Source organism: Xiphophorus hellerii, chromosome 13, assembly GCF_003331165.1.
Source record: "Xiphophorus hellerii strain 12219 chromosome 13, Xiphophorus_hellerii-4.1, whole genome shotgun sequence".
In the NCBI taxonomy this organism is placed as follows: Eukaryota; Metazoa; Chordata; class Actinopteri; order Cyprinodontiformes; family Poeciliidae; genus Xiphophorus; species Xiphophorus hellerii.
Window position 1 is genome coordinate 21,044,239 of NC_045684.1, and position 15,726 is coordinate 21,059,964.

Sequence of the window (15,726 nt, forward strand, 5' to 3'; positions counted from 1 at the left end):
TGTGTTTCATTTTAACTTCACACAATCTAGTTAATCAGTTGAAGCCACCCACATCAAGACTACACTTACTGCCAATTAAAAGTGTTCCCCATAACAAGAAATATTTAGATAATTCAAGTTGGCAAAACTTTTTCAACTGAAGTTGTGCTTATTGAATGTTTCTATGATTTTCTGCGTAATTGTAAGGCCTAATCTTTTTTTTTAGCTTTTATGCTCCTTTACCATTGACTCTAGCTGCTCAGCGAGGCTCTACTCGGCTCTTCCTCACTCTACTCCACATGGACCCTGTTGTGTTTCTATTGAGGAACTAACCGTTGACGTTTTGGCTTGAAGCCACGTCAAGCCGTCAGAGTTGGCTGGTCTATAAACTGTGACCATGTAAACCGTGTCATGGTGGTGGTGTTTTGTATGCTCTGGGGAAAATAGATGTGATTCTGCACAGCTGATTTTGTTGTTACAGTAGATAGTGAAATTATTGTTTGGTTTTAATTTTTTCCACTGTGGCTCCAAATATTATTTTAGTCGCCTTTGGGTTTTATGAACTTTTCCCTACGCCACGTCGGTAGTAACCACTCTTTCCACACATGCACATCAAAGCTAGAAAAACTAGTAATGGAAACTCTTGCAAAGCAGGCTGAGAGCAAACCTGGGCTGAATAGAGCTAATGGAATAAGTATCCTGAACACCAACTATATTCCACGACATAGGGTCTTGCAACACTAAAGCTGATTATTACATTAGATTCCTATGTAATTTTTAAGTTGGCATGGCTAAACTGCTGCGCTAGTCTACATGTTTTTTTTCCCACTATCCTCCGACAGCCATTAACAGTATTAGCTGCACTCAGTGTGGCCTTGGCAAATAAGTGCCTGCTTAGCACTCTGTGTATTAGAATAATTTATTTACAGCCAGGCAGGTCAGTTAGATAAACCTTTTGCTCTTGCCAAACATGTCTTACATGCCCTAGAGGAGGATAGTTTGCTTTACAATAGAACAGACTTGTATCCCTCTGTATCTGTCTATCTACCCACCTGCCTACTGCTCTCCCTCCCTCCATCCATCCATCCATCCATCCATCCATCCATCCATCCATCCATCCATCCATCCATCCATCCATCCATCCATCCATCCATCCATCCATCCATCACACTCAATGTAAAAGACACTCTGCCGTGGAACTTTCAACTGATTGCCCTTAGCAGCTTTTCAAAATAGGAAGGACAAGAGGAGATGTGAGAGAAAAGATTTATTTAAGTGGTTTAAATCCGTGAAGATTCTATCTAGTACAATCTAAAACATTGTCAATACAATACTGTTAAGATCAAGATCAAGAGTGTCTGCTTTTCTTCCTTCACATGCCGCAAGCCTTTACAGGATTGCACCTTCATCTATTCATATGGGCAAAATTGCCATGCATCGTTCAAAGACAAGAGCAAGGCAGATGTGTGTTGATCTTAAGTCAGGAAATTATTTGAAGAAACTTGCCATTTGTCCAATCTTGGTGTGAGGAAGAAGAGTCTATAGTCAGAGCAATTACAATAAGTTTAAACTGGAACTGCAATAAACAAGGCAGGATGAGAATCTAAGTTAATCTTCTGACTACACAGACTGGGGGAGGAAGAAAAGGGAGGAAAAATACTTCACTTTCACTTTCACTGTTGGATAACTGCAGCAATTCTTTTAGCATGAAAGTTTTCCCTCGCAATAGAAAAGGAATAAATTAAAGGGTTTTACAAATCTTTAGCAAGCCAAAAACATCGCCTGCACTATACAGAGAAAGAAAAGGGAAGAAAGAAAAAAAGCGTCAATTTGCAGCAACAGAAAAACATTTCTACTCTGTTGGTTTGCCTATGATTAGTTCCAACAACCGTTTACCCATCCACGTGAATTAACCAATGACTTCAGTGCTGTAGCATTTTTATTTTTAATCATGGAAAGCCAGGTTTTGATTACATTAAATAAATGTTCAATTCCAGTGCGGTTTAAAAACTATGCGTACATGCAAATAATTCTATTAAATGTTACTTGATTGGTTTTTATTGGAAAAACATTTTGCTTTGTGTAAACAAATTCATGTATAAAGATTGCTAATTGATTTCTTTTTTCTTTGTAAATTTGCTGCAATCATTTCATACACTGAAGTGGATTGTCTTACGCAATCATTCCAGCACAAAATGAATGAAAATTGACAAGACCCTGAAAACTTAATGGATCTAGAAAATTTCTATACTTTTGGATTTGGTATTTAAAAATGATTTATTTTTACAGCAGCCAGTAATCCATAGTAATGAGCGGTTTGTGTCTTTGCCCTGTTTGAAGAGCACTAGTTTAAAACAAAATCTAAGAAAGAAACTTTTTTTGTATCATTTTGATCATCATTGAGATGAAATTTCATAAACACGTAGCCCGGTGATATATGGAAAGAGCAATAGTTATCTTGGAGATTTTAGAAACTTATTTTGAGTTTCCATCTCAGTAGTATTGCAGTACATCCACTTTTTCTTAATCTGCACAAAAGGCCGGCAGTTGCCAGCATCGAAAATGCATCTGTCTGATGTAGTGAGTCTAAGAGGTATCTATGAAGCCAGTCAAAAACAAAAGCTGAGTATTGCAGTTATGTATGCCTCTTGTGTATTTGTAGCTATAATTAACCTATCCAAAAGATAAGCAGGAAAAAGGCAGCAGTGGTGTAATTGTTTTAATCTGCCCCTTGATAAGGGCTCTGCAACCACCTTTTATCTCTGGCCGCACCACTTCATGTCCATCCCCGCTGGCCGGCTAGCCCTTCTGCTGGTGAGACTCACCCATTGATGACAGGATATCCAGAACGTTCTGTACAGCCTATGCACTGTGTTAGAGCGCATAGAGTTTAAATATATAAAGCAGTCAAAAACTTTCTGCAGAGTTAACCTTCAGACTTCATCTGAACTTCAGATTAGCCGTCAGATTAGCAGTGCTTATAGTGCTTTATGGAGCGGGTTTCCATGGCTAAGCAACTGCATCCAAACTCTAAATCACCAAGTGGGATGCACTCCAGTTTTAGATGTTTCTGGGGAAATGATACTTCACTGACTGTGAAGTGTAATGTTTAGTGCAGAGGGGATTATGGTGTGATGCTGTTTTTCAGCAGTTGTGCTCAGCCTCTTGCAGCCAGTGAAAAGAACACATGATGGTTCAGCACACAAAAGCATCCTGAACAACTTCATGCGCCCCACTTTGGGATATCGTGATCGATTTCAAAATTGATTTGTGAGTAAAAACAAGTGTTCACTTAGATAGAGAAAACAATAGTAAGACAAATAAGTCGTTTCAGGATCTTACTCTATGACATCATGTCCTGAAATTTGAAAAATATTATAATATAACTCCTCGGTATTACAGTTATTGATTTGTAATTTGCCTTAAAGGATGCCAGCTTGAGAAATACCAGTTCTGATCTTGCATGATCCTAATGAATGAATTTGTAATTTACTAGAAGAACGGTAAATTTAATTATGTGCATGTTTTTGAAAAAAACAAAAAAACAAAACAACAATTGCAGCACTTATGAATTTACTAGTTATTAGTAACTTAGTGGTGCACATTGAAAGGTACCAAATAAACTTTTGACTATCTTCTAAAGTTTATCTAGTGAGAACTTTTGCTTTTTGAAACAATTTAAATATATTTGATTGATTTCAAAAACCACTTCTCTAGTAAGGCAGATTTAAATGGTTCTGCCCCAGTTCAGCCCAGCCAGATTTGTCTCTATTAGGAGATGTTGCGTGACTCGTCCTCGTTTTTCATACTCACCTCGAGGGTTGTGCAAGCCACGTCAAGCTGCATATTGTACGGAAGGGATTTGATTGACAACAGACTACTGTATATTCGTTGACTGGCTCGTGAATTATGTCAAACTCCAAAAAACATTTCAACAATTGCTGTTTACCGGCAGACATGCCGTCTTCTATCAGACAGCTGAGCGCAGAGGTGCGGAGGAGCAAAACTTGTGAGTTTAATCTTGAGCTGCACCAGGAGCACATGCGTCAACGTTTGGAGCAGAATGACAATGATCTCGTAGTCCTGCAAGCAATGGGTTTCTCTGAAGAATGAGCAGCAATGAAGAAGAAAAAAACTGCAGATTTGGGAAACGTTCTGTTGGAGCTATAGTTTTGTGAATAATGGTGGGAAATTACAGAACTACATAATATCAACTGTGCATTTTATTCTTTGTTTGGAATTTCCTTTGTAATAAAGTTGATGCGTGGCTATTGTTTTACATCTAACTGCATTATTTGAATCCAAATGGCTGCTTATGTTTTACAGAAATAAAGTGCCACAACACAGATCAATTTACAGGTGCACCAAAAATGATCAGCTAATTTGCACCGTTTACAATTTGGTCAGGTTCAACGGTTCTTGATTATATGACCTTCAGCAACTGTAACCACCTTTTTAAAAATTAGATTTTTCACAGTTTGTTCATCTTGACTATTAAAGTGACTGTGAACACAATGAAAAGGAAGAAATATCAAGATTGAGGTGACGCTTGTTGCCTTTCAATCGGGGCAGGGTTATAAAGTTGTTTCCCAACTATTTAAAGTTCATCATTACACTGAGAGAATTTTTAAATGAAGAAAACAATAAAAAAAAAAAAATTGTCTATCTGAAAGTGATCTTCGAAGCAAATTTACCAGAAAATCAAAACGACTGTTCTGGCAGTTGGCTTGATGGTAGGGAGAGCACAGAGACGAGCTTGTCTGGAGGCCGACTGTGTGGCCGCAAGAGCCTGTGTACGGGCTCTGGAGTTTGGCTCAGAGGAACCCGCACCAGAGATAGTAAGGAGCCTAGGCAGGATCTTGAGAGCCCTCCTCAGAGGCGGCAAGGAGTGGGCTCAGAGGGGACAAAAGTGAACTCTGGTTCTCGGAGGAGACACACAGGCTCAGGCAGAGTGAAGGCATCAGTGACCAAACCCTCCAGAGAGAGACGCGAGAGTGAGACTGCTGGGGCTGCTGGAGCTGAGGCTTGGGCTAGGGGGCTGCCAGGAAAAAGTCTGGCGCAGCGACTGAATGCTCTGTGAAAACATTCAGCTAGACTTTCTTCTTCCTCCTCCTACCGAAAATACTCAAAACGTGTGATAGTTTCTTTGTCTGTCTGGATTTTTCTGTCATATTTGGTGTCATAGTTGGTGTGTGCTCACACAGTGCCAGAGCAGAGGCAGGTGCAAGATGGAGATTTTACATAGTGATGTAACTGAACATGTAAGAGAAACACGTACCAGGGCCACAGCAACAGTGGGATCCAGCAGAGAAACAAAGAGACCAAGAAGCTTACATATTGTGGTGATGCGTTTGTGGAAACAGTTAGGAAAACAGGTAGAAACAATCTACAACATGATTGCCAGCTGATTTGGGAGCAGTTTCTAGGAACTGAAGCGATTAGATCAATGACATCACAGAAACATGAAATAACCTGCAGAACAATGAACACTAACAGTGTATTCACACCAGGAAACTCTTTTGATCGGCTTGTTTGTTCCAGACCAAATGCAACATTTTTTTTTGTTCGTTTGGTACAGCTTGCTATCAGATTGTTCTTTTTTGCAAGCAGACAGTAATTTGGAAACAAAGTCATGTGAATCATAATCTTTGCTGCTATGGGACAGAAATAATGGGGCTGGGACTAATTTTTACCATAATCCCTAGCAACCATGTCTTGTGAAGTCCTAAAAGATGTATACTGATGGCGGTCTGTATTCATACAAGAGGTGAACCACACCACAGTTAATTTGGAAACAGACTGAGATCACCTCAAAAAGTGGATCTAAGTCTGGTTGCTCGGTGTGCACCAGGGTTCGCTCGAGTTTATTCACACATGCATGATTGGTTTGTTTGAAGCAGACCAGTGTCTGGTGTGTGCTACTTATAAATTACAGAAATGACTAAAGTAGTTCACAAAGTCAACGACTGTAGTCACTATTCAAGCTTTTTTCCATCCAAGGTCATTGACTTTCTTAGGAAACAAGAGATTAAAATCATTAATCTAATCAGAAATCTGAAAGGGAGAGTGATGGAGATTTGACGGAGAGTCGTGATTCTTCATTTCAGTCTTTTACAATTGCATTTCTTAATCCACATGAATCTCCAAAAATGTCTAACATCCCCTTGAATTCCTCAAGCAGTTTCTTAACCCACTTTCCCTCCTAACTTACTGAATCTCTTGCTTACTCTCATCACACTCTTTGATGACTTGCACTTTGTTCTCCCGTCTCCACATGCGCCACATGTTAAAAGGACTCGAGTGCATGGAGGGGGTTCATGGGTGTGACGCGATGCGAGGGAATGTCACATGCGCAGTTACTCAGAGACAAAAGAGAAAGCCTTTTTCTGTGATCAAGGGGTTTATAGCTGTTGTCTCTTTTCACAGCATGAGATCCACTCAGCTCATCTGCCATTTGTGAATAACCGATAAGACAAAGTGAAAAAGTACAGGCTTCATGGAGCAGTGGAGTGAAATTTGATAAAAGGACATACGACTTACTTTCTAAATGTCAGCCATGCTAAATCAGATGCAGCACATTATTTTTTTTAATATTGGTTTACAGATAGAAGATCTTATCCAGATGAAAGACTTAAAGCAGAGTTGCCATGGATGTGTGTGGATTTAAGTAAACAAATTAAGTTTGACTTTGAGGGAGGATGATCTCTCTTAAGGCTCTCAAACTAAAGATGAGAGGGGGCAGAGTTGAGAATCTTCAGCTAGAGGCTATATGGAGAGAGAGGAATGTTTCATGACTTGTTGCAGAGACTCAAAATGTTTGGCAAAAGAATGCAGATTGCATTTTTGATAACACTCCGTTAGCATTTAATTGGCAAGGACACGTTTGGCTTCAAGTGTGGCTCTACATGGATTTGCTAGCGTATGGCAATGCCATTCCTAGCTGAAATGCTTTTAGATGTTTGGACTGAGATGTAGATTGTAGTTAAGGCAGCACAGATAAGACAAGAAAAAATTAATTTTTGGTTTTTGATAATTATATTTCTAAGTACACTTCAGCTGTCCTTTAAGAGTCCCAGGTAAAGAAATAAACAAAAAAAATCTGAATGTCCATGATGTTGCCACTACAATGTGTCAGAGAAGGGATGGGGTATTTGGATGTTAGTTTTCCTCCACATAAGTTTTACAATGTTTTGCATAAGGCGTAAAAGTTTAATTTTGTCCAATCTGATCCATCAATCCGTCCCTTTAATAGCTTGAGACAACTTTTAAATGGGACTTCTTCTGTCAACAGTGTCTCACTTATTGCCATGCTTCCATAAAGGACCTATACGGAGTGTGTGGCTTTCATCTATTGGAGGCTAGAGGCTATTTTCTTTTTCCTTCACAACTACCTTGTATTAGATGACCACATATAAATCCTAATAAAACATAAATGGTAATTGCAACTTGACTAATTCTAAAGAAAATAAGAATAACTCATATACTAACAATAAACAGAAAGTTAACAAAACTAATTTTTGTTATTGACGAACTTGACTTGCCCAATTAAGTGAAGAAGGTTTTAAATTTTATTTACTTAATACAGCCACTATTATGTTTAGAGGAAGTGAGATGCATTTTTTTTTTGCATTAATTTATTTTTCTAATCTCAATTTTTTTTTTTTTTTTTTTTTACTACAAATGATGAATTTAGATATAATTGATCATATGTCCAAATGTAATATAGACAATAAAGTCAAATTTCAGGAAACGTTTTCTATCCTACGTTAATTCTCTGGAGTTCTTTCTTGGAGCTAAGTAGCTTTTATTTGATTAGCACATATCCTTCATTTGACATGACAGAGTTCACTTTGATTAGTGTCTTTATTCAGAGAAAAAAAAAAACAGTTTTTGTTAACACTTTCTAAGTCCAATTTGTTTCAGCCCCCAGCATTTTTCTCAGTTGACAGTAGGATTGTGGTTCTTGAAAGTGCAAACATATTTCCGTATGTTTGATGGGTTCACATAAAACTTGCATAAAAAAAAAAAAAAACATGGAAAAAGCTTGTCAGTTGCATTTGCACTGCTGTTATAGAGTTCCTTAATACTGTTTATATCATGCTTTCTAGTCTAGCTAGCTATTCCAAGCACTTTAACGCTACATGTCACATCCACCCATTACCACACTGGCTGATTCACAACATGACTTAGAGTCCATTGCCTAAGGACACATCAGCATGTTGTGGGAAAACCTGGAATCAAACTGACAACCGTAGACAGAATTTCACAATCCTAGACGTTATCATGGCATCAGTTATTTCTGCCTGCACTTCGAGAGTCATGGAGCAAACTTTTAAATATGATTCTTGTGTGATCTGCCAACAAAAATCCAATTAAACTGTCCAAAATTGAGGGATGTTAGATACTATAGTATTTCAAATGTGAAAATGTTTGGATAGCACTGAATCAACTGGTGCGATTTGTGTTCTGTTCACTACAAAGTACTGAACACAAGTACCTGACAGACCATAATTTGCAGCATGTTAAAGTCGAGCTGAGCACCGTTTGCTTCAAAAGAAAAATAATCGTGTTTGTAGTTTTTATGACAACGTGACTGTTGTTACTTTTATGTTCATCCCAAATCTACTTTCAACACAATCAACAAGGAGTAATTATTTTTTTTCTCTTCATGGTGCCACTGTTGTTTGAAGATACGTGTTTCAGACAGCAGGGGGCGACTCGGCAAGCAGTACATGTGGCTCGTACATGTAGCTTTAATGGAACTGAATTTAGGACAAGTGTGCCATTCTTTGTCAGAGTCAATGCGTGGGAGAGAAGAGCAGACATGCACGGTGAGTAGTTACAGTGCTAAAGAGTAAACTTGCCAAACTGTTTAGGTCCCTGGTATGGTGCTTTGGTTCGGTTTGGTTTGCAATCAGCTATTTTTAGCAGAGAGACATGCTGTGTATGTTTGTATTACAAGTCTACTGAAATTTGAGTTAATCTGATGCAGGTTTCAGATTTCTGTTTTTTTTTTTCTTCCAGGCATTGGTTTGGTTCATGTGATCTGTTATGCATGAGGGTTAAAACATTATTTTATTATATAAAATGCTGATAAAATACTTTGATCCTTTAATTCTAAAAAAAATATATCTAGTGATTTAGTTGGATTTATTTCTCTTTTTGTGGTAAGTCAATTTCGTTTTCTGAGTAAAACAGGTGGTAAATTAAAACTCAAGTTTAATGCTTAATACCTTTAATTTTTTGCGTAGTTGGTACAGATACAGATGTTACAAATATGTATGATTTCAAATATATTGAAGAATCAAACTTTTTATGCTTTGTTTGCCACGTTTTCAACCTGCTGATGCTGCCGCAGGTGTCATTTTTGAGATCAATTAGTAAAGATGGTGGAATGAGATGAGCCTATGTCTTTTCAAGTCCAAGCCCGTTGCTGAAATGCTCAGATCTTGATACACTGTGGGTGTATCAAGATTGGACAAGAAGCTGAGTACAGAGAGCTGGTGGATTTCTTTGTGGCTCTAATAGAGAACACAACAGGAGATCCGTCCTGCACACAGTCATCAGCATCCTGGATAATATGCGTTACAACGTTTAATTTCCCTTTGGGATTAATGCAGTATTTTTGAATTGAATCGGAATTGCCAAACCTGAGTATCAGCAAGATTAAGGATAATAAACAAGGTTTGACTTCAAGTTGTTTTTGTAGAGTCAGCCTCAGTTTCACTGCACACAGTGGAAAAGCTCCAGTGGGAGTTCAGTAGTGCATCTACTTTCTCTGAAGTGTGAGATCCCTAAACACAACCTGGAAGCATTCGAGTATTCAGTCATAGCAAGTGTCCCGCTTTGCGGTTTCCCAGCATGCCGCTGTGGCATTTCAGAAGCTGGGTAAGCTTTTAAACTGTAGGCTACCCAGACTATGGCGCTTCCATAAATAGGCCATAGCCATGGAAAACAATATATTGTTAGTTTGTGGTTGTTCTATCGGGAAGAAACGCTGGGATTCAACTTTTTGTAAAAACAGTTGTTTACAAATATGACCGGCGAAAGATTCAACTTTGTGAAAAATGAGGTCATCATTACAATTTAAACAATGAAGAAAGGAACTTGGAATCGCCTAAAAATGCACATGTTGGAAATGTCTTGCATGAGGCATATATCCCTGGTGTATTCATCTCCGCAGTATGATCTCCACATTTACAACATTTGTGGCTTAACTTTTGACTTAATATTTGTTTCCATATGATTTTAAACTTCAGTGTCCAGAGTTGAAGCACATTTTTCCCAGCGAGCATCACAACATAATTGAAAATCATAGTGTGTAGTCACATGAACCGGTGTGTTTCACATGTGACTACACGCCATGATTTTCCACACCTAAAACATGTTTCCTATGTTATTATGCGCTGATTCCTAAATTTGAAACACGAGTGCTAAAACACTGATCTCACGGGAGGCGTTCTGAATTGTTTCCCTGCAATTTTCCCATGCGCAGATCACACTGGTAAATTTGAATTTGGAATCTTTTAATTACTACTATGTTTTCCACATGTGACGCATGTGTTTCGGATAGTATAATTTAAAATATGTGAAAAATTGGAAACCATGCCAGAGGTGAAATGTATTTAATTTAGTGTTTATCTCTCCTCCAGTGATTTATTTTTCAAATTTTTTATTTATTATTTTTTTTACACAGTACAGTTGCCACATATAAAACATCTGTTTACGAGGAAAAATGTGGAAAACCGTCCAAATGAGTGTAGCACTCCATTTTAATTTTTTAAATTTTTTTTTTTTTTTTTTTTAGGAGATCTTTATTTTAAAATAATATAATGGCAGACGGTCAACGGAGAAGGCTTATGTCCCAATGTATACTTTCCTGTTGGGATAAATATTTATTGTCTAGAAAACTGCAGTGTCAAAACGTATGATCTTCCATTTAAAGAATTGTTTGCAGCCCCTGTTTTGTAATTTACATAGTTTCATCAAAGCGTGCTGAAGAAGGATCATGTTTATACATATCTTAGATCCTCTTTTGTGTGGCAAGAATTGACTCAAATCCTCATAATCCCAGGGCTATCATTTCTAATAGCTATGGCTCAGAGGAAAAATGAGTTTTCTGGTATCTGGGGTTATTGAGTTTGATTCCAATTTCCTCCAAAATATATCAGTGGTGTGTGGCAAGGCTGTAAAATGCTACCCATCTGCATACAAGTATATGAATGTTTGAGTGTGGCTGGGTGAACGAGCTACAATGGTTTAAAGTGGTTTAAGTAGTTGTCTGAAATACCTCATCATGTTATAAGCGGTTGATTTTATTTAATGGGTTTCACATGGGAGTTTACGTGCGTACGCCGTTTACTATCAATTCATTCATGTAAAGTAATGAGTTCTTTCCATAAGGGTAATTTCAAATATTTTAAAGATAAATGAGTTGGGGGTTTTTTCTCCCTGTGGTGGGATAATACTTTAAGCTGTGCTTCCAGGCCTCTTTTTTGTCTTTCATAAATTTTATGTAGCATGTGGGGAAACAAATAAATAAATAACAATAATAATAATAATAATAGTAAAAAATTATGTTTTCAACTTGGTGAATTAAAAAATTGAAGCCAAAGCCTAAAAGACATGCAAAGCAAAGAGAGACAGAGAAAGAGCTTGCCATCCTTGGCAATGCCATTAATGTCAAGGTGGAAGGAGGGGAAAGCAGACATCCAAGATGATGAATATTTAAGGATGCCCAAAGTGAAGAGCTGTTTTAGAAACGAAGTGGGACAGAATGCCCTCATGAAGGCAGCCCTTTAGGACCTATTCTTACACAGTATGTGCCTTTATGAATATTCATTGTTCATTGTCCCAAAAACAATTTGCTTAACGCCTCTGACTTTTTTCACCCATAAAATGCATTTTTGCCTATGCACTGCTAAGTCTGTATTCAAGTTTAAACTCTGTTGAAAAACACCCTGACTTTTAGTGCAGTAGATGTACAGTACAGACCAAAAGTTTGGACACAACTGTGTGTCCAAACTTTTGGTCTGAACTGAATATATATATATATATATATATATATGTATATATATAAAAAAGGTTGAATAAGATGAAACTGAGCCTAGATGTGCAATGTATTGCCCATAAACAAGGAAACTATTTTGTCATATAGATCAGCACATCGTATTCCCTCAGAATCGCTTGATACAACATTTTTGTGACACACTGCAACGTGAGTAACTGTGTCACCAGCTGTGGAGAAGTGTGGGTGTATGATGTCATGCCATACCGTATGAACTTGTTTTACAAAGTAGCATGATGCTCTGGAGCATAGCTCACAGCATGCAGTGGGTTAGCTTTCTCGAAACAGTGTCAGGACCCTGGAATGAAGAAAAACAGGCGCTGAATAAATGCAGATTGTAACAGTTGCATATGTCGGCCTCGATGTTGTCTTTACATCAAAGAATTTAAAACAGGACAGGAAAAGAGAAACTAAACTTTTATATTTTCTCAAAATTATTAAACATGTTTTAAACATATTAATATTTGTGTGGATTTAGGTTATTTTCTTGTTTTTTTTCTTCATTTATTTGCTAAGTTAGAAAATTTTTTTATTTCAATTTTTCTTTTATTAGGTCTCTGCTTTAATTAAAGCATTTGCAATTTTATTGATAAATGAAATCCTTATGTTGTATTTTACAAGAGATGCCAATTTAGTGGCAATTTTAAATTATTGACTTGGTGAACATTGACTTAGTTATTCCCAATTAAATTTGTAGACTATTTCAAGCAATTTACAAAAAAAGTCAATGCAATTCCAAGTACTTATTTTCCTGTTGATCCTACGTATCAAACTTAGTTTAATATACGGCATTATTATTATACAAACTAGTTAAACGTTTCAGAATAAAGAAACCCAGCAGTTTGCATTGAGTAACTGATTTGCAGTGAATGACTCAATACTTCCTTTAAGTTATGTTTGATGAAAAATTTGATGAAAAATGTTATTTTTTTCATACGATAACTTTTAAATCCTTGGTTTACCTTAACTCCAGTGGTGAGCCCACACAGCCTAAATTTGTCCATTGGCCTGTATGATTCTTTCTTTATAACCCTCTCTATTATATCCAAAGTAACTTTTTAAATTAGAAAAAGAGCCTAAATTAAAATGCAATTTCAAAGATGCATTTAAAGTATTTATTTTCCTTTTTTTCAACCAAACCCATTTAGAGACATACAGTGTGTTCTAGTTTTCATTTAAAACACCTTCCCCATGACCTTTTCATGACAGAATAATGCACATCTTCTACATCAACAAGCTGTCCTTGAACATGACTGTAAAGCATTTTATGCTCATGCATCACTCTGAGTCAGCATCAGTACAATGCCTCAAACCCGATAGGAGATGATTCATTTTTTTACAGTTAGTGATGCAAATTTTCTACATATATATATTTGTTATATAGTTTATTTAATTACAGTCCCTTTAATGCTCTGCTCCCTTTAAATCTTCCTCCTCATCTCTCTGGCTTTTGGCTGCCTTTAATGGACTTTTAACCATGACTTCTCCCTCCTACATCAGAAACACAGTTGCCTTTCAGTGCTCTCTTTTTGACATTGTTGCGTGTTACCTAGACCTTGTGAACTATGTTTGCAATTCTGGAGATTCTTTATATAAAATTCTGGGTAGCACTGTGTGTGTCATTAATTAGGAACGAGGGGGAAATAGCTTGAAAGCTACGCTCACAGGTTCTGTAATTAGGTCTCTTCATAGAGATATCATATTTGGTAACCTTGGTTGCTGCTTTCAGCTTGAAAGAAGTAATAAATTAAAAGACACCCCACTAGAAATGGGCAGGGCTACAACTTATTAGAACAGCTTCATGGCTCAAGAAGGTAGATTCTTATTTGAACTTGTACAAGTTGTTCAAGCAATGTTTTCCATTTTGATGATATTGCTTTAAGATATTTGAGGAAATGCAAGGGTGTGATTTCACGAGGCCTGTCGCGATAAACAATAAATTAATTAATCGCACGAGAAATGAAAACTATCGACCTCATTTTAATTTATCGACTTTATCGTTTCTTCCTGCCTTTTTCTCTTTCTATTGTTGACACTGGATGAAAAAAAGCTCAACTCCGGTGCTCTCCACTGACCCGTCCCTTCCTCATTTCCTTAGCGTTATGCCCAGTTCATGCTACACGATTTTGGAATAGTCAGCCGGTTGTCGGCCCATTTCAAAACCTGAGAGACCACACACTAGCTGACAAAAATTGTAGGTATAACGGGTTCAGTTGTGCCATGTGGTGTCCAACAATGGGCACAAAATAGTCGCTACAAGTCCACTAATTTTAAAATCAATGTTTTACTACAATCTACCTGCAATGCATGTGGCTAGTGTCAGCGTAAAGTCCTGACTGAATGAATTTCATTATAACCTATTTATGTCACGTTAACAATGAACAGCTGAAAAGTTACCGGAATCAACTGCGGTACCAATTTCGCTCCTGACAAGGAGAGGAGCTCTTACTCCTCTCCTTGTCATTTTAGTGGATATTCTTTGCACCAAATGTTGAATAAACATTAATATTGTTTCCACATATCATCTCCGATGTCCGGGATTCGCCTCCGTGCTTTCCCCTCCGAAAGTGCGGATGGAATCCGTACTTTCTGATTGGCTACCTGTCACATTCAACAGGCTGAGTTCTCACTCCTAGTCGGGAAAAACCCCACACGCTGCAGTGTTAAACCGGCCAAGACAATCCAACGTGTTGAATATGCTTGATTTAGATTGGAGCGGCCACAACGTTTTACCGACTTGACCCGATCAGTCGGAACACACCATACACTACAGGATGATCGGTTGCGATTATAGCAAGTCCAATCTTAAAACGTTGGACTTTCTAAGACTGTCATAAGGGAAAAAATCATGTAGTGTGAACTATTGCATGAGGTAGTCGGATGTGCTCATCTTCCTTATCTAAATCTAATGATTATTGAAGGGCAATGTAGTGTACAGACTTCATAATCTGTGCTCTTTTGGTTGAATGTAGTTTTTATTTCCACTGTTGTTTACCAGTTCCAGTGTTAAGTGTTCTTTTGAAAATAAAGTGTATTTATTTTTGGCAGGATATCTCTTGCATTATTATGTCATTACCATTAAATCAGTTTTAAAATGGTTTTCAAACAATATTATCGTTTATTGCAATAATTTTTGAGACAATTAATCGCTCAGCAAAATTTGTTATTGTGATAGGCCTAGATTGCTCTGCCAATATTTCAGAGAAATGAACATCAGCTTGGTATTGCTTGATCAGGCAAGAATGGCCCATTTTCCCCAAAACCTCCTGAAATTGCGTTTTTACCAAGATGCTTCGTATGTCTTGCATGATCGAGTAGACACACGGCAAGAGTAGTAACTCTTCAAGTAGCCTGAAGAAAAATATTGTATGCAGAGAGCGTGTTTTTTTTTTTTTTTTCCGGTATTGTGTGTGCACACTCTGTGAGTCAAAATCAGGCTGTTGGCGGACCCTCACTGTGTCAGTGATGGTAATAGTTTGCCAGAACCTTAGGGGAGCTGCTCAGCGGGACGGGAGTGTGTGTGCATGGGAGTTTGTTTGTGTGCACAAATCTGTTCACGCGCACATATCAGCAGGAAAGGGTAGAGCAGGCCCCACAGTGCATGTCTCAACAGCCAAGTCATCAGCCCTTTTAATCCAGCCCAGCAGGGATGTGTTTGTGTTTTTGACAGTTCTTGTGTG

At 37.7% G+C, this 15,726-nt stretch overlaps 1 protein-coding gene across 12 annotated transcripts in view; it reads left to right on the top strand.

Moving 5' to 3' along the window:
- The window catches only part of adgrb2 (adhesion G protein-coupled receptor B2), a 264,272-nt gene that overhangs the window by 59,887 nt on the left and 188,659 nt on the right, over positions 1–15,726 (top strand). The gene's annotated exons all lie outside the window — the stretch shown is intronic.